The sequence below is a fragment of the Euprymna scolopes genome, chromosome 24 (assembly GCF_053919585.1).
Source record: "Euprymna scolopes isolate OS-2025 chromosome 24, ASM5391958v1, whole genome shotgun sequence".
NCBI classification, from domain to species: Eukaryota; Metazoa; Mollusca; class Cephalopoda; order Sepiida; family Sepiolidae; genus Euprymna; species Euprymna scolopes.
In genome coordinates, this window is record NC_136505.1 from 104,103,731 (window position 1) to 104,125,899 (window position 22,169).

Here is a 22,169-nt window from a genome sequence, read left to right on the forward strand (position 1 = left end):
CCTTGAGACATGGGAGGACGTGGCTGGGAGCAGGTTGGCATGGAGGAGCGCCGTCCACGAAGGTGCTACACACACACACACACACATACACACACACACATATATATATATATATATATACTAGCATTTCAACCCGGCGTTGCCCGGATGTTTGGAGGTGTATGCTGAGCAAAAAAACAAAACAAAGCAAAAAAAAACAACAAAAAAAAAAAACAGTCAATTTTTTAAATATTTTACCCCTATTATGACCCCTAAAAGTTTATTGTTTGGGTTCAAATAAAGTTATTAAGTTAGATCCATGTCCAAGGAACCTATATCTAAAATTTCAAGTGTTTAGACCCAAAATTGTGGGAGGAGTTCGGTAGAGTTCTCAAAGGTCAAATCGTTAAAATTTGACCCCTTAACAGACAAATTTCTGGCCGAAAACCAATCACATAGCTTTTCCCAAATCTCAGTACACTGTCTATCAAATTTCGAGTCTGTAGACTAAAAATCGACAGAGTTATTGCGAAGGAAAATGGACACAGACACACAAACACGTTCACTTTATAGATATACTAGCATTTCGGCCCGGGTGTTTGGAGGTGTATGCTGAGCAAAAAAAAAAAATGGTCATTTTTTAAAACTTTGACTCCTATTATGACCCCTTAAAATTTATTGTTTTGAGCTCAAATCAAGTTATTAAGTTAGATCCATGTTCAAGAAACCAATATATAAAATGTCAAGTGTTTACACCAAAAATTGTTGGAGCAGTTTGGTAGAGTTCTCAAAGGTCAAATCGTTGAACTTTGACCCCTTATCAGCAAAATTTCTGGCCGAAACCCGATCATATAGATTTCCCAAATCTCAGTACCCTGTATATCAAATTTCGAGTCTGTAGAATAAAAATTGACAGAGTTATTGCGTAGGGAAATGTACACAGACACACAGACAGACACACAGACACACAGACACGTTCACTTTTTTAGATATATAGATAATTCCCTAATTCATTTTTTGTTAAATCATTTATTCAAAGAACAGATCACATAGAAGACCGGCAAAGATGAGACAAGAAGTGAATACAGCCGGAAAATAATAAATGACCAGACTCCACTTCCGGTCGGAAAACGGAAATTGGCTATCAATAACCGTGGAGACGACATTGACATTTTCAGAACCACATCCTCTTGTGTACAAAGAAGATATGTTTATGAGTATAGACGTCTAAGCTTCTCCGTCGCGTTGAGCACTGTGGTAAGTGATATTGCCAGCTGCTATTTGCACCAATGCAAAGTAATAAACAGTTGATAATGTTTATATACAACATTGGGATGTCACTTGCAATACTAGGAGACCCGGTACTAGTTTTCGGTGAAACTGCCTTTTTGTCAATCAAATGTATTGATTGTCTGAACTAGTCAGGGAGACACCGCGGTGCATTTGAAGGAAGCTTCAAATGCCTTCACACAGTGCCTTAGTCAATAGTACAATATACTCTACATTGTCCTATTGAGACCATACTCTTGATTTTATAAAATTAATTTTTTATAATGATTTGAATTATAGTTAAAAATGCAAGTATCACGGTTCATTTGTGCTCAAAACAGAAACATTCATTCCGAACACGCTCATATCTTATCAAAGTTTAAAATGAAAAAATCAATTATGGTTGTGAAATTGTGCTTTAAACAGAAATATTCCTTTCGAATGGGCCTCTCCCATATCAATGAACCTAATGTTGATTTTATACGCCTGACCATTCTGCTTGTGCGGCAATAAACCTTTTTAAATGCACGTGTTGTGTTAGGCTGTTAACGTTGGTCAAAATCGAACTGTTCTTTAATCATATTTTTCGATTATTGATGTTCGATACTTATCGGAGGCATTCCGACAGAACCCCTATGTAAGAATACGCCTAGACTGATGAAATAATCTTGTGTAAGATTTCAAAAAATCAGCCAAGCCGTTTCGGAGTCCACAGGGTCCGAAATCACACACAGACACACGCACAAAGTTCTTTTTATAAGTACATTTATATTTTTCCTTACAGGGTATTCTATCTTGAATTTGTAAATAATTACGCTATTTCTCGATATTCACATACATTTTTTTATCTTCACCAAGACTCATCAGCAAGTCTAGATATATCTATATCACGGTATTAGTATTAAAACTAGCATTGAAGTCACCTTTGATTTCTATCTACCCTGTATAGCTAGCTATATATGGCGTAATCGCGTTGACACACCTATTCTCGTAAAAAAAAAAAACAGAAGTTAAGCAACATTATTCTTGGCTAGTACCAGATGAGTAGGCATCTCTGAATACCAGGCGCTATATCTTGGTGGACTTCTGAACCTCCCTTGAAAAACAGACACAACTTAACGTTATCATCACATCATCAACGCTCTAATCCTCATCTGCCATCAATTGAAATGGATGGCTATCGTCTTGGGGAGGCTCCATGTTTTGACAAGCTTCTGGGTTTGACCTTTATTCCTGATCTGAAATGGAACACGTACATCAAATATTTTGCCAGGGGCACTGGGAAAATGGTGGGATCCTTCTACCGCTCCAGAAGACATCTCACTACTGATGCAATTCTCTATCTGTATAAGAGCCAAGTAGTCCAAGGATGGAATACTGCTGCCACACCTGGGCAGGAGCTGCTAAAAACAGCCTATCCTGCCTTGACAGAGTACAAAATAGACTTTGTGGTTTAGTGGGGGATGCCCTTTTCTCTTCCCTGCAACCTCTCTCCCACAGAAGAGACGTTGCGAGCCTGTCTTTGTTTTATCGTTATATCCATGGCAGGTGCTCGTTTGAGCTCCAATCCCTCGTCCCCCCCTCGCCAATCTTTCACGAGAAACACCCGTCTGGCTGAAACTACTGTCAATAATTTTCCCCCCTTTTTATCTGTGCCTAAATCCAAACAAACTCCTGACAAACCGCCCCCTTAAGTAAGACACTCTATCAAAACCCCCAATACTAATGATTACTACAATACTATCTCAATGATAACTGTACACGCAATAAACCTTATCCCTGAGTGGCCTTCGGGCCTTGATAAGTGGTGACCCCCATGTAAAAAAAAATATGTATATATAATCAGAATATAAAAGCGACTTGAAACTGTTTGCAAATTTAATGTTCCCGTGAGACTTCCGCTTTCATCAAAGACTGTTTAGTCATATAATATTAATTTAATAACAAAAAACTAATATAGTTTTTCACTACAATTAACAGATGCTTAAATAACTAGAGAATGTGCCGAAATTATGGACTTGAAGGGGGAAATTTACAATGTGAATGCACTGAATGGCTAGCGAAGTAAAGAAAAAAAAATCGATATTCCTATAATAATTCTAAAAAGAATTCTCGGATTCTCGGGCAAGAAAAAAGTAGTTTGAATTTTCGAGGTTATCGACATAAAGGTCGTTCGAGTTTTAAGGTAACCATGGGATTATTTAACTTTGCAAAGAATGCCTTCACATTTCCGCTATTATTGAGTTAACAGAGCGGAAGTAAAAACGGGTTATGGTTTCCGGTTGAAATAATTTTATTACAGAAATGGTGAAATCGGATTTAAATCCGATAATTTATATCGGCTAAGATAAAGAGAATAATGTGTGTCAGACGATTACAAATTTGTCGCAGTGTTAAGCCATTTGGTTAATCTGATTAAGGCAAGAAAGCATTTAAAGCAGATTCCTAGAAGGATCGCAAAAATGAGCTTGAGATTTAAAAGAAATAAAATTATAATTAATTTCCTTCAATAATTACAAGAAACCTTCTCGCCACCAATAGCAATGGCCAGTACATCTTTCAAACTGCTGGGCCTAACGTTCACAGGAAACATGAGTTGGAACAATTATATTGAAAACATTGCCAGGGCCGCTGCGAAAAAGGTAGGCTCTCTCTACCGCGCTAGAAAACTACTGACACCCGAAAGTATCCTGTACCTCTATAAGGACACTATTCGCCCATGTATGGAGTATTGCTGTCACATTTGGGCTGGTGCATCTGCTGCTAGTCCCTCGCTCCTAGACAAGATTCAAAAGAGAGTCGCCAATCTGATAGGCCCTGAACTGGCATCTAAGCTTCAGCCTCTGTCCCATCGACGAAACGTTGCATCCCTCTGCCTGTTCTACAAGTATTTTAATGGTGAATGCTCTGACGAACTGCATACACTTGTGCTCCCACGACGTAGACACCCTCGACAAACCCGACAGGCAGCTAAATCCCACTCCCACACAGTAGAGATCCCTAGATGTAAAAGATCTTTCTACTCAAGTAGTTTCTTCCCCAGAACCGCTAGTAGCCCCCTACACGAAAGTGGCAATGTGCCTTGTTTGGGGTGAAAATGTAATAAAAAAATTGCGTTTCACTCCCCCTTCCCCGCTCTCTCTCTCTCTGTTTGAATTTCGGAATTATACTTCTTTCTCAGCATTTTATACATTTTTCTTTCTTTCTTACTTTCCATAGTGTTAAGCTGAAGTAAAAAAGTCATTAAAAAAAAGTCCGCGTGTTGTCTGTCTGCGGTGTTATTTTGTAAATGCCGGAAGAATGCGGTCTCTATATTAAAGTAAGGGTTGTGAATTCCGTGATAGAAGCGTTGAATGAATTTTAAAATATAATACGTACGAGATACGTTTGAAAGAAAAATCACAACGAAATATTATGAAAAATGAACAAATATTTATTTGTTTAAAATTAACATTTCAGAGTTATGCTCATTCCTCAGAATTTTATAAATTTTTCTTTTTTACCGCCATGATGTTAACTTTATGGTATATATATATGTATATATATATATATATATATATATATATATATATATATATATATATAATTTAAAGGAGATTAGAATAATAGTCTAAAGAGCTAAGTGTATTTTAATGTAATAGTGAAATTACTAGTTTAATTAAAATACAGGAAATGCTCGGTGTAATTTAGATATATAATAAGCTCGATAGTTAAATGTCCTAGAGCTAATTCAATATTAAGTAATGTGATTTATAATTTAAAAATTTTAAAAATTTTTAAATTATAAATCACATTACTTAATATATATATATATATATGTGTGTGTGTGTGTGTGTGTGTGTGTGTGTGTGTGTCTGTGTGTGTGTTTAACTTATGTATATATATGTTTTTGCATGCATATACATGTGTATGTATTTAACTTATCATTCTTCTCAATTCATCTGCTTCATTTAATGACTCCTGCTGATAATTTAATTCTTAAGTAATAACTTGTATATTTCAGTTGACCCCTTTTTTTGCTTTAAATTCGGTGCCATTTCAAGTCATTCTCTCTGGGTCATTTTGACATTGATTTTTTAATCGAAAATTAACTCAATCACCATTCAGTTTTTTTTCTTCTTCACTCATTTTTCTTAGATCTACCCAACCTTGACAGTCCTGTTTTAAATTCTTCCATTCCCTTTTCTACGCATACCTTATCTTTCTTTGAATAATATTATTTGAACTCATTCCCGTTTTCCTTGTGAATTTGTGAATTATTCTACGCATTTCTGCATTTTGGATTACTTTAGACCATCTTCCATATACGCGATTCCCTTGGATTTTACTTGGGGAAATGAAAACTTAATCAACTTTTTTGGATTTTACCGTTATTGGATATTTTATACTTCACTAGACTATCCATTTACAAGAAATCACCTTTTTCGTCACCCTATTCTCTCTGCTTCACTATTTTTTTACCAAGTAAGATCTATGCCTTACTTGTATTTTTAGTAAATACTTTTGCAAGCAAAATCCGATTCCGCATTTTGCTAAATCCTACCCTCTCATGAGAAGGAAAGTATTTCTTCGAAACTCCGCGGATTAAAGACTATCCACTTATTTTGTGCTTCCTTTTTAAAATTAAATATGTTTTTAACTCTTTTTCAAAGTGTTTTTTTAACATGTTTTATTAACTATTTGTCCTGATATATATACATATATATATATATAAATATATATATATATGTATATGTATATGTATATATAACGAGAAAGAGAGAGAGAGAGAGAGAGAGAGAGGGGTGAGGGAGAGAGAAAGAAAGAAAGAAAGAGATTGAATTCAGTATGACCATAATCTTCGTAACTGAAAAAGAACGGCAGTGTGTCAGTTACATGAACACTGCAAGTTTTCCAAAATGGTGTTTTTATAAGTTTTTTAAGGTATAACGTAGCCGTTACGTCCCATATTGACAAACAAATAAAGCAAATACATAAATACAGACCTAGGTTAGCAGTTTTTCTTTTCTTTTTTTACACAAGCACGTTATTTTCGCCACGATTTAAAAATGTCTCTTACTGCCACATGCCCATTTTAGCCTTGGAGCGTTTCTCCTTCCGACCGCATGCTCGGCACAGCCGACCAATTCTCATCCGTGCCTTAAAACATCCATTTTCGTCATTATCGACTTTCTTCCTATCCAATCTTATGATAGCATTATCCAACTATTTTTACCTGCGACTTTAAACGTCAGTTTTCTTCGACGCGCACTTTATGTCTCCGATTTCACGCCGGCCTAATGCCCGCCATTTGTCGCCATTTGTCGCCATTTGCATATTTACACGTCCGTTCTGATATTGTTTTCTCTCGAGTACGTGTTTTATTTTTTCTCTTTTCTTCTTAACTCTTCTTGCGCATACTTCCTAATTTGCATCTGCGAGTTTGTTCTGCTATTTCTGCAGCTACTGCAAATCTCTTTACATGCTGGCCATCCTTCGCTACTGACCTGGAACCATCAGGGAAAAAGGAAAAGAGGCCGACCAAAAAACACCTGGAGAAGAAACCTGGAGGCAGACGCTAAGCTGACCGACCACTCCTGGAGGGAGTTGGAGCAAACCGCCCATGACCGGCTTAAGTAAGTAAAATAAAAATAATAAGAAGAAATCACCATTACCGTCACTGAAAACCAAGCTGAAATTCTCGTAGGTTTTCATAAATATTTAATGCGTCACATGTTATCTTTTGTACTATTAAATCACTGATTATCTTACGAGGAAATATTTTCTAGAAGATGGATGACGTCACAATAAGTACCAAAAATTACCATTGTTCTTTTTTATGACGTCATGCATTTCTAATGAAATACGTTCTTGTTTATATTTGAATATTATATTTTACACGAAAGTCAAATTTAAATAAATCCTTTCTGATAGGTTTATAAGAGTATTTGTTGATGGACAGAAAAAAGAACCTCACAGTATGCCAGCATCCCTCGGGGTTCCATCCTGGGCCCAACTCTCTTCTTGATCTTGATCAATGATCTACACAATTCACATTCTTATTAATTGATCATTCGTAAAAACCTATAAAGACGACACTACCATCTATGGCAACACTTCAAAGACTAGAAACGGCAAAGATCTCTCTGATGCTCTCTCCTTCTTGAGAATCTGGTGCAATGGGGAAAAAGGTGGCGGGTAAATTTTAATATATCTAAAACCAAGCTTCTCTCTTTCAATCATGAACGCTCTGGTCCGTGTTGAAATGAACGGCTCTCGTCTTGAGGACGCTTCATTTTTAGACAAGCTTCTTAGTTTGACCTTTACTCCTCTGAAATGGAACACATACATCAAATCCGTTGCCGAGGCCGCTGAAAAAGTTGTTGGATCAGTCTATCGCTCCAGTATATATCTCACTGCTAGTGCAATTCTCTACCTGTATGGGAGCCAAATACGTCCTAAGATGGAGTATTGTTGCAACATATTGGCAGAAGCTGTATGAAGCAGCCTATCCTACCTTGACAAAGTTCAAAACAGACTTCGTAATCTAGTAGGTGATGCCTTTTCTATTCTCTGCGACCTCTTTTCTCAGAAGAAACATTGCCTGTTCCTTTTCTATCGCTATTTTCATGGCAAGTGTTCGATTGAGCTTCAATCTACGGTTCCCTTCTTGCTAATCCTTCACAAACCCACTCCTCGCCCAAATCACTATCAATGATTTCCCCCACTCTCTATCGGTGCCTAAACCTAAACATGGATTCTATGAACAAAGCTTCTTTTCTAGAACTGCCCGCTTGTGGAACTCTGTCCGCTGGCCTGCCTTTCAGCTGACTAGAATAATTCCGCTACAAACGATTATTACGAAACTGCTCTAATGAATACAATACACGCATTAATCCTTATCCTCAAGTGGCCTCTGGGCCTTGATATGTGGTAACCCTTTTGTAAAAAAACAAAACTTACTTGGACTTTGGAACCTCCACGTCCTACGATACATGAGGTAATCAAAGTATACCATCTGTTTCTATCTATAAATACAGTATCCCTTCAGTTTATTACAGTTGCAATGAAATTTCTCTCGATTGCCTATTTCCATTTCATTTTTTGTCTTTATCTTCTTTTTCTATCAAGAGTCCATTGCAGAACTAGATTGACAATTCTTTCTGGGGGTCAATCGTAGGTTATGTCCGGGATGTTGTTAGTAGATCTTGACGATACAACATACTGGTTAGTGCGGTCTCTGACTTCTTGGTTGGTATTTTTCGATTCTTCTATTTTATCCCTCGACTCCTTTTTTAAGACACTTGGAATCAAACGCGTTTCATTTCTTCCCTTGGTTGATTTTCATTAAACAGTGAGGACAATATATTGCTTTTATAAAATTTTAATTTAGAATTTAGGGTGAGTTTTTTATTTCTCCAAATCTTGCAGAGTTGCTGAAATCTTATTTACATACATACGTATATTTAAACTAACAAGTGAGATTAATATTATAGATTATTATTACTAATATATACATATATATATTTGGCCTATTCCTTATTTTTTATTGTTTATCTATTATTAATTAATGTTATTATTGTGGGGAAAAGAAGTAAAGAGAGCGAGACAGAGAATCGAATTTACGAGGTTCTTTCGTAGAAAATATATCAACATAACAAACAAGGTTAACTCTCAATTTATAAAAGGAAAAGATTTATGACATTTTGGGAAATATTTTCATTGAAAATAATAGTTCATTTATGAGTGAACAAAAGGGGAAAATTAGTTTGAGATTTCGAGGAAGTTTGAGTTGATAATTCAAGAGCCGTGATTAGTTCACAGGTCTGTAAATCGTAAAGAAAACTTCCTCACTCAACTATATAAAATAATTTTCACTGAAAGTTTTTGAGTAGAGTTAATTAATCACTTTGGAAGGTTCATTGAAAAATGTGAGAAGTTTTAAAATAATTATTTTCATAAACTTAATTTCAAGTGAGCATACGATAATAAAAGGGGGAATGCAAAAGTTAGTTACATTGTCTGATTAGCTGACTGCTATGTTCAAAGTGTTGTCGTGTTAGATTTGAGTTGCAGACAGTAGTGATATATACCTTCGAACACTATATCTGAATTTTTGTTAACTGGTCTTTTTTTTGGAAAATACAGAGCTCTTTTAAAGATTCTCATCGGCTCCCACAGACACCGAATTTCTGACAGCCCGGAAACTCTCTGATTGGTCAGAAAATCAAAACATTGAACCTCCAAAGCAATTCAGTAAAAAGGTGCCTCCAGCCGCATGCGCAGAAAACGTCTCGGGGCACTTGAACTTCCGGCAGCGAAAGAGTGAACATCGTAGCTCACCATATATATATATATAATTGTTATTGTTTGCTTCTTATTGTATATATTATATACAGTAGTTCGACGAATCCAAATAATACGAATAGCCAATACATCTAAAAAAATTCAGCGAGGATGCTTTAATGTGACGGGTTCTATAATTTTATTAGAGTTTTATTATTATTTATACCTAATCGCACTTACTTCTAATTCTTATCCTTACCCTAACCGCATCTATCACAGTGATGAACAGTTGGATTAGGAGTAAGGTTGTTTTGCTTGTTACCGTTTCGTTATACTGACATTGATTCAAACTGTGGACTAAAAGTGAAAGACTAGACAACCCATGCTGACATTTTTAAATTGAATTCATTATTACTGTATTATTTTCTAAATTTCTGATTCCGATACAATTTCAGATTTCGATTTAAAAAAAAAAACTTCTAAAAATTAGCTGTAGAGCTGTATTTTGTATGTTATTGTTTTCGGGTTGCCATAACAATGCATGTAATAGGTGCATATCTTTTAGCAAACGTAAATAGTCCATTTTAGGTGGAATATAATGTTGTTGTTTTTTACTGGTAGCTTAAAAAAAATCAATAAATATTTTTCATTTCAGCATTTTCTACAAACGATGAGAAAATAAAGTTTTAAAAAGAGAAAAAAGAAACACATAAAAGAATAGGTGTTTTTGCATTGAAAAATAGGCAAACATTTTTCAATTCCGATACCGAAATATTCGGATTTTTTTTCCGATTCCTGAGTCCGATTCAGATCAATTAGTAGATAAAATATTGGGAGATGATATATTGGCGGGGGTGGATTGTCTCCCCTTCACTCAACTAGTTAAAAATCAGTCTAAATTAAACAGGAGCCGACAACGACATTACATTTTTGGAAAGTTAATTCGGTCTTTATGTTTAATAGGGACCGCTTTATCGTCGGCATATTCCGGACAGGTTGCGGAAACCGTTGTAATATGTCGGACGAAAACTTCAGTCTAATAGATCTAAATGAACTTGAATCCATCAACTGCTGCTTTCGCGATGAAAACTTATGTATTTTTTCTTCAAGATATTTTCTTTGGAATCTCACGTATGATCTCACAATTTCACGTCATAAACACGACGACGTTGTAGCGATTGCTCAGCAGTTAGCTGCCCGCCATTTTCGGTTGGGGTTTGAGAAGAGCAGAACATGCGGGAGATTGTCCATATCCAGCTCGGTCAAGGCGGCAATCAAATAGGATGCCAATTCTGGCAATATATTTCGGACGAACATGGCGTCGACCCTCATGGCTCTTTTACGGGGGAATCTGAACTTCAATTAGAGCGACTAAATGTCTACTTTAACGAAGGTTTAAATGGCAAATTCGTACCGCGCGCGATTCTCATGGACCTAGAACCCGCAGTACTCGACTCGATTCGATCGAGGCCGTTCGGTCAGCTCTTCCGACCGGACAATTTCGTTTTTGGCCGTGCCAGTGCGTCAAATAACTGGGCAAAAGGACAGTACACAGATGGCCCGGAGCTCCTTGATACTACTTTTGATATCATCCGGAAAGAAGCGGAAGGTTGCGACTGTTTGCAGGGTTTCCAACTTTCTCACTGTCTCGGCGGGGGAACTGGATCCGGCTTCGGCACACTGCTCCTTACTCGGCTCCATGATGAATTTGCGGACCGTATTAAATTAACTTTCTCCGTCGTACCTTCGCCAAAAGTTTCGGAAGCAGTCGTAGAACCTTACAATGCAATACTATCTCTTAACATGCTAATAGACGTCGGAGACGAAGTTATGCTTTTTGATAACGAAGGCCTTTACGATATTTGCCACCGAACACTGAAGTTAAGCCACCCGTGTCTCGACCAGCTCAATCATTTAATATCAACGAATATGTCAGGCTTAACCGCTTGTTTTCGTTTCCCGGGCCAACTGAATGCTGACCTACGCAAACTCGGGGTCAATATGATCCCCTTCCCTCGCCTCCACTTCTTCATCCCGGGATTTGCACCACTTACAGCGCTCGATGTGAAGCCATACCGGGCTCTCAGCGTTCCCGAATTGACTGCGCAGATTTTCGACCCTAAAAACATGATGGTGGCTTCAGACCCGACTTTAGGGCGTTACCTGTGTGCAGCCTGTATCTTTCGTGGTCGGATGTCGATGAAGGAAGTAGACGAACAGATGCTCAACATACAAACGAAAAATAGTTCGTATTTCGTACCTTGGTTACCAAATAACGTGAAAACGGCCGTCTGCGATATCCCTCCGCGTGGTCTAAAAATGTCGACGGCCTTCATTGGTAATAACACGTGCATTCAGTCAATGTTTGTCCGCCTGCTAGAGCAGTTCAATGCAATGTTTAGAAGGCGGGCTTATATTCATTGGTACACCGGCGAAGGCATGGAAGAAATGGAATTTACAGAGGCCGGTTCCAATATAAATGATCTCGTTTCTGAGTATCAAATGTACCAGGATGCTACAGTGGATGATTAAAAAAAATGGCAGATTATAAGTAATTTTTTAACTTATATTTTTTTCTTTGTTTCGTAATAAGATACTACAGTAGAATAAAGTATTCTTTAGTATTTTCTATATGATCAATTTTTTTAGATGACGATTTATTTGTACCACTGTTCACTGGAAACAAAACACATCACTCGAAGGTAAGGGGCTATTATTTGGGACCATCTATAGTATAAATCTCACCTGTCTATTTCAATGTATGTATGTATGTATGTATGTATGTATGTACGTCTGCCTTAAACTTCCGATAGAGACGACAGATTTTCCCCCGATTGGTATCGTTTTGAAGCTGGACCCTTCGGACGACAACTATTGAAAAATTGATAAAAAAACATTCATTCCTTCAAACTCAACTGAGCATTTTTCTACAATAAGGGGTCGCGTTTTTTTTCTGATATTTTCGACAGTCATCCCCTCTTTTCGATTGATAAGCCTTAATTTAAACATTTTCACTTCCGGTTTGGCGATGGGCAGAACAGCAAAGACGTCACGTTTCCTTTCACGCTCTTTTCCTTCTTCGCAGTACGGGGTCGAGCCTGCCTGTCCCCTAGCACTGTTTTTTTTTTGCTCAACACACACCCGCAAACACCTGGGCACCCAGGCTAGTGTTTATATGGAAAAAGAGCGAGATGAATGTCTACGAGAGTTATTCAATAAATAAGGTTATTTTTTTTCAGTATGAAGACTTTTAATATAAATTTAAGTTTACATTTAAAAGATTTCTAAATGACTAATTTTTTAGATGGCGATTTATTTGTACTGTTGTTCCCCCCCCCCCAAACAAATTACATCATTTGGGACCATGTTTACACGGGGACAATGAGCGAGATGTCTATCATTGAATAAATAAGGTGACTTTTTTTTTTCAATATAAGAAATTTGAATACAGATGTGAGTTTACATTAAAAACATTTTTTGCTTATCCTTCTTTTTCACATATATATATTTTTTTGTTTTCCCCTCATATCTGTTATAGAGAGTGGTGTCATCGGCAAATATACCCATCTCCGAAACAATTTTATCAGGGAGGTCGTTTATGAATTATTTAACGTGATGCTCACGTTTTTTTTGGGGGGGGTATGTAAGATACGCAGCTGTGTTGAGAAAGCAGTCAGGTATGGGATGCGTATAGAAGTGAGGTCTTCTGAGGTGATAGAATCAGTCAATAACCTTATTCAGTCTAACAGAAGACAAACAATGGATCACACTGCAAGGATTTTGAGGTTTATTTGTTGGGACAGCACACAAAATTGTCTATGATGACCTTGGCTACTAGAAGGTCAGTTTCCGGTGGGTGCTAAAGATGGTTACTGTAAAGCACAAGAGGAGGGCCGAGTTGTCCGAGAAGTGTCTCGTCTCCTATGAGAAGGATGCGTATGAGTTTTTGAAGAAGCTGGTAACATGTGGCGAGACATGGGTTTGGCATTATGAGCCTCAGGCCAAGCGGCAGTCTATGGAGTGGGAGAATGTTGACTCTCTAGTGAAAAAAAATGTCAAATTCCAGCGGTTCATGAAGAAAGTGATGCTCACGTTTTTTTTTTTGGGGGGGGGGGTATGTAAGATCCAATTACCATTTCATTCTTTGGTGAATAAAACGCTGTGAATTAGTGGCAACTACAGTAAACTGTCGAGGCAGGTCAAGAAAGACATAAAAAACAAATGCAGGGGTCATCAGTCAGAAGACGTCATCTTGCATCATAGCAACGCAAGGTCTCACACTGCAGCCCAAACGGTGCAGACCATCAGAGAACAAGGTTGGGAACTGCTCACTTATTTTCGTTTATAGCCCAGGTTTTTCCCCTTCGGACTTTCACCTGTTTGGTCCCTTGAAAGCGTTCATGAAAGGCACGAAGTATGAAAGGGACGATGAAGCCAAAAGTGTTACGAGAGACTGGTTGAGACATCCGACTAAAGTGAATACAGAAGTTTGTAAACAAATGAGAAATGTGTGTGACATTGCTGAGAGGCAAAAACGTTGAAAATTTTTTTTTAAAGTAAACTTCTATTGGTATTAGAATCTTTATATCCAAAACTCACATCACATAGTGGATGACCCTCGTACGTTACATTTAAACGCCTGCATGTCAGTACAGTCAGGTCAGCAGAAAACGGAAAATAAAATGCCAAAGTCCAACATCCGAGTGAAGAAACTATTAAAGTAAACATCTTTCCGGCATCTAGGGACCTCTACAGGGAAAAGATGAGGTTTTGTTGCTAAACGGATTTGTCGCGAGTATGCACGTCGAGTCTGCAAAAGTGCAACCAGTCCTTCAGAGCATATTCTATTAAAGTACTTGTAAAACAGTTACATGGAATGCAGCATTGCAAAGAGGGGACATAAATATGGGCTTAGTTGACAGTGTGGAACTTATTAGATTGGATATTTATATTTTTGGACCTTGTCCAAGAGGGGAAAACTAATGGTTGATGCACCAGCCAAGATGTTGCAACAATCGTCCATGTATTGATGAATTCTGACTTTGTACGGATACAGAATACTCGCAGGTGTCACTATCTAGCGCGGTAGCGGCAACGCATCTTCTTTAAAGCAGCCTTTTTAATGTCTTTGATTCATTTCTTCCAGTTTCTGTTGCTTCTGAATGTTGATACGATGCGTTTGAAGGAAGATCTCTCAGATGGGGGTGTTATTAGTCATGGCTGTCGGTGATAGAGAAGGCTTCTTTTAATTGTTAAAGGAAGGGAATTTAGTGTTAGAAAAATTAAATGTTATCATACATTTACGGCCTAATTTCACTACAGATGAGGGTCCGTTTTCTAAAGAAGTCTGCAATTGTCTAAGCTTTGCCAATATCTGTTTTCCCTCATGCGATTACGGAAAAATTAATAATCTGCATTACTTGGATTATTCATTTCAGTTATTTTTTTAATTATAACATTTTCATATAATATTATTTTTATATTAAAATATTTTTATATATAAATTTTCATATTATAATATTTTCATATAATATTATTTTTATATTAAAATATTTTTATATATAAATTTTCATATTATAATATTTTCATATAATATTATTTTTATATTAAAATATTTTTATATATAAATTTTCATATTATAATATTTTCATATAATATTATTTTTATATTAAAATATTTTTATATTATAATATTTTCATATTATTATATTTTCATATAATATTATTTTTATATTAAAATATTTTCATATTATAATATTTTCATTATATAATATTTTCATATTATAATATTTTCATATAATAATATTTTCATATTATAATATTTCCATATTATAATATTTTCATATTATAATATTTTCAAATAATAATATTGTTATATTACAATATTTTCATATTATAATATTTTCATATTACAATATTTTCATATTATAATATTTTTATATTAAAATATTTTCATTTTATAATATTTTTATATAAAAGTTTTTAATATAATAATATTTTCATATTAAAATATTTTCATATTATAATATTTTCATATTATAATATTTTTATATTATAATATTTTTATATTAAAATATTTTCATTTTATAATATTTTCATATTATAATATTTTCATATAATATTATTTTTATATAAAAATATTTTCATATTATAATACTTTCATTATATAATATTTTCATATTATAATATTTTCATATAATACTATTTCATATTATAATATTTCCATATTATAATATTTTCATAATATAATATTTTCATATAATATTATTTTTATATCAAAATATTTTCATATTATAATATTTTTATCTAAAAGTTTTTCATATAATAATATTTTCATATTAATATAATTTCATGGTATAATATTTTTATATTAAAATATTTTAATATTATAATATTTTTATATTAAAATATTTTAATATTATAATATTTTTATATTATAATATTTTTATATAATATTATTTTTATATTAAAATATTTTTATATAATAATATTTTTATATCATAATATTTTCATATAATAATATTTTTATATTAAAATGTTTTAATATTATAATATTATAATATTTTCATATTATATTTTCATATTATTATATTTAATTTTATAATATTTTCAGAATATTATTTTTATATTAAAATATTTTCATATTGTAATATTTTCATATTATAATATTTTCATATTATATTTTAATATTATTATATTAAATTTTTTAATATTTTCATGTAATAATATTTTCATTTCCATATAATATTTTCATATTATAATATTTTCATATTATAATTTTTCAATATTATAATATTTTTTATATTATAATATTTTTATATTATAATAATTTAATATAATAATAGTTATATTAAAATGTTTTCATATTATAATATTTTCATATAATAATATTTTCATATTATATTTTCATATTATTATATTTTTTATAATATTTTCATATAATATTTTCATATAATAATATTTTCATATAATAATATTTTAATTTCCATATAATAATATTTTATATAATAATATTTTTATATTAAAATATTTTCATATTATAATATTTTTATATTATAATATTTTCATATAATATTTTCATATTATTATATTTGATTTTATAATATTTTCATATAATAATAATTTCATATAATAATATTTTCATATAATTATATTTTTATTTCCATTTAATATTATTTTTATAATATAATATTTTCATATTATAATATTTCTATATTATAATATTTTTTATATTATTATATTTTTATATTATAATACTTCCATATTATATTTTTATATCATTATATTTCATTTTATAATTTTTTCATATAATGATATTTTCATATAATAATATTTTCATATTATAATACTAAATTCATGATATTTTTATATTATAATATTTTCATATTATAATATTTTATATAATGTTTTCATATAATATTTTCATGTAATAATATTTTCATATTATAATATTTTCATATTATACTATTTTTATATTATAATATTGTTTATATTATAATATTTTTATATTATAATATTTTCATATTATAATATTTTCATATTATATTTTCATATTATAATATTTCATTTTATAATGTTTTCATATAATAATATTTTAACATAATAATATTTTAATATTATAATATTTCCATATAATATTTTCATATTATAATACTCCATTTATAATATTTTCATATGATAATATTTTCATATTATATTTTCATATTATAATATTTCTATATTATAATATTTTTTTATATTATAACATTTTTATATTATAATATTTTCATATAAGAGTATTTCATATTATAATATTTTTATATTATAATATTTTCATATTAGATATATTTCATAATATTTTCATATTATAATATTTTATATGAAAATATTTATATATTAAAATATTTTCGTATAATAATATTTTCATATATTTTATATAATAATATTATTATATAATAATATTTTTATGTAATAATATTTTCATATTATGATATTTCATTTTATAATATTTTCATATCATAATATTTTCATATTATAATATTTTTATATTATAATATTTTCATATGAGAGTATTTCATATTATAATATTGTATATTATAATATGTTCATATAGTATATTGATATCATAATATTTTCATATAATATTACATATTATAATATTTTCATTTTATATTTTATATGATGATATTTTCATATTATAATATTTTCATATTGTTATATTTTCATATTATAATATTTTCATATTATAGTATATCATATTATAATATTACAAATCACAATATTATCATATTATAATATTTTCATTATATAATATTTTCATATTATAATATTTTCATATAATAATATTTTCATATTATAATATTTCCATATTATATTTTCATATTATAATATTTTCAAATAATAATATTTTTATATTAAAATATTTTCATATTATAATATTTTCATATTACAATATTTTCATATTATAATATTTTTATATTAAAATATTTTCATTTTATTATATTTTTATATAAAAGTTTTCCATATAATAATATTTTCATATTAAAATATTTTCATATTATAATATTTTCATATTATAATATTTTTATATTATAATATTTTTATATTAAAATATTTTCATTTTATAATATTGTCATATTATAATATTTTCATATAATATTATATTTATATTAAAATATTTTCATATTATAATACTTTCATTATATAATATTTTCATATTATAATATTTTAATATTATAATATTTTCATATAATAATATTTCATATAATAATATATCTATATTGTAATATTTTATAATTATCATATTTTCATATAATAATATTTTTATATCAAAATATTTTCATATTATAATATTTTTATATAAAAGTTTTTTATATAATAATATTTTCATATTAATATATTTTCATATTATAATATTTTTACATTATAATATTTTCATATTATTATATTTTTATATTAAAATAATTTCATATTATAATATTTTTATATTAAAATATGTTTATATAATATTATTTTTATATCAAAATATTTTTATATAATTATATTTTTATATTATAATATTTTCATATAATAATATTTTTATATTAAAATGTTTTAATATTATAATATTATAATATTTTTATATTATATTTTCATATTATTATATTTAATTTTATAATATTTTCAGAATATTATTTTTATATTAAAATATTTTCATATTGTAATATTTTCATATTATAATATTTTCATATTATATTTTCATATTATTATATTTAATTTTTTAATATTTTCATGTAATAATATTTTCATTTCAATATAATATTATTATATTATAATATTTTAATATTATAATTTTTAAATATTATAAAATTTTTTACATGATATTTTTATATTATAATATTTTCATATAATAATATTTATATTAAAATATTTTCATACTATAATATTTTCATATAGTAATATTTTCATATTATATTTTCATATTATTATATTTTTCATAATATTTTCATGTAATAATATTTTCATATAATAATATTTTCATATAATAATATTTTAATTTCCATATAATAATATTTTATATAATAATATTTTTATATAAAAATATTTTCATATTATAACATTTTTATATTATAATATTTTCATATTATATTTTCATATTATTATATTTGATTTTATAATATTTTCATATAATAATATTTTCATATAATAATATTTTCATATAATTATATTTTAATTTCCATATAATATTATTTTATAATATAATATTTTCATATTTTAATAATTCTGTATTGTAATATTTTTTATATTATTATATTTTTGTATTATAATACTTTCATATTATATTTTTATATCATTATATTTAATTTTATAATTTTTTCACATAATGATATTTTCATATAATAATATTTTCATATTATAATATTTTATATAATAATATTTTCATATTATAATACTACATTAATGATATTTTTATGTTATAATATTTTCATATTATAATATTTCATATAATGTTTGCATATAATATTTTCATGTAATAATATTTTCATATTATAATATTTTCATATTATACTATTTTTATATTATAATATTTTTTATATTATAATATTTTTATATTATAATATTTTCATATAATAATATTTTCATATTATATTTTCATATGATAATATTTCATTTTATAATGTTTTCATATAATAATATTTTCACATTATAATATTTTAATATTATAATATTTCCATATAATATTTTCCTATTATAATACTCCATTTATAATATTTTCATATAATAATATTTTCATATTATAATATTTTATATGATAATATTTTCATATAATAATATTTTCATATGATAATATTTTCATATTATATTTTCATATTATAATATTTATAGATCATAATATTTTTTCATCTTATAATATTTTTATATTATAATATTTTCATATAAGAGTATTTCATATTATAATATTTTTATATTATAATATTTTCATATTAGATATATTTCATAATATTTTCATATTATAATATTTTATATGAAAATATTTTTATATTAAAATATTTTCGTATAATAATATTTTCATATATTTTATATAATAATATTATTATATAATAATATTTTTATGTAATAATATTTTCATATTATGATATTTAATTTTATAATATTTTCATATCATAATATTTTCATATTATAATATTTTTATATTATAATATTTTCATATGAGAGTATTTCATATTATAATATTGTATATTATAATATGTTCATATAGTATATTGATATCATAATATTTTCATATAATATTACATATTATAATATTTTCATTTTATAGTATTTAATTTTATAATATTTTCATATTATATTTTATATGATGATATTTTTATATTATAATATTTTCATATTGTAATATTTTAGTATTATTATATTTTTATATTATAATATTTTCATATTACAGTATATCATATTATAATATTACAAATTACAATATTTTCACATTATAATATTTTCATATTATTATATATTTTTATTATTATATTTTCATATTATAACATATTTATATTATAACATATTTATATTATATTTTATATTTTTATATTTTCATATTATAATAGTTTATGATATAATACTGCTCGCGTCTAATCGTCACTACACTGTTTTTTAAATAGCTGTATATATTTTTCACTGCTATGTCTGCAGTTCGCCCCACATCACATTGCGTCTTTTTCGTCTCGTACTTGCATGTTCTTCCAGCTCGTTTCGTCACCCACGTTGTTCCTTTTTTTCTCTCCGCTTTTCTTTCCCGGTTTGGTTATTTGCATACGTCGAGGTGTCGCTGCCGCTACATACGCGTCACCTGCACTGGCATATGTAAACTAAGACATGCCCAAATAATCTGTGGCAGAATTTTAGTTTTAAACTTTTTGACGATAGAAAAATATATGACCTTTTTTTCTTTGAATTCAAATTCGATAAATACAGAAAAATGCATTTCATTGGTGTTGTGGCGACGCCCACTAATTAGCATACGTGGGTGAACAAGATATAGATAAAGGTATCAAGTCAGCAAGACCGGGGAGCTGTGTTCGAACGCCGGATAGACAAGACGCATGTGCCGGTTGCTCCATGAAAGACTTTAACACGCCCTCTGCCGGACAATCTTCCAACTGCAGTACAACTGCACCTTTGTAAATATGCATTATCTTTGCGTCTTAATATATTTGTTTTATCTTTACTTTCTGCGTTCGTGTTGTTATCGATACAGACACAACAATTGGTTATATTTAACTGTTTTTTTTCCTTTTTATTAATTTATGCAAATGCGTTACGTCATCTGCATAGAAAAGATTTGAAGCATTTTCATTTTGAACACCGGAGAGAAAAATTACTACATTAGATCACTATAGCCTGCTAAATATCCCTAGTCAGCCTCGTCGGCATCCCCAGTAGAGTCGCCTTATGCAATGAGGAATAGTCTAATTCTTCTCAAAGGTGAAGGCAAAGGCCGGGAGGATTGGCATCCTAGACTTGTAAGAATCTAGATACATACATCACCCAAACAAGTCATTTCAACAATGACCCAGATTCTGTCGGCTTTATACCCGAGATAAATGTTGTAGTGTTACCGTTTGAATACTTGACGAGGAAGACACAGTAAGAGTTAAATAAATATGTATTAATGAAAATACACGAAAGAGGTAATTGAGCTATATCTTGGTTCACTGTTGGACTACGCTGAGACATGTTAGACCGGTTCTCGTTACCCGGAAGTGACGTCATGGACGGAAGTAACGTCGTGGAAAAGTTCATTATTACAGGCAGTAGGGGTGGGTTTCCAACAATAAAAAAAAACAAAAAAAAACAAAAACGTTCGAACCAACTTTTACAAAAGTCCCTTAGAATTGTATAAAAGAAATTACAAAATCTTAACGTTCGAACCTTTAGTGCACACGTCATGAACGTTATTGTTTAGCCGCGTTTTATTGTTATTTGACGTAATTCAGAGCAGATGTTACCTTGCGCGGACGCGCGTATGCAAATGCATGCAAAATGACGCCGCAGATCAGGAAAAATTAAAAAAACTTTAAAAAGGAGGATCACGTTAGAGGCGTGGATGTCGTTCGGGAGCACGTGCGAGAAGGTGATCACGTGGACGAAGTCGCGGCCGCAACAACGAGGAAACAAATGCAGCTGTTACAAAGAAAAAAAAAGCGA

At 29.8% G+C, this 22,169-nt stretch overlaps 1 pseudogene; it reads left to right on the plus strand.

Moving 5' to 3' along the window:
• The first annotated feature begins 10,664 nt into the window (after nucleotides 1-10,664).
• Nucleotides 10,665-12,142, plus strand: LOC145246891 (tubulin beta-2 chain pseudogene; annotated as a pseudogene).
• The last annotated feature ends 10,027 nt before the right edge of the window (nucleotides 12,143-22,169 follow it).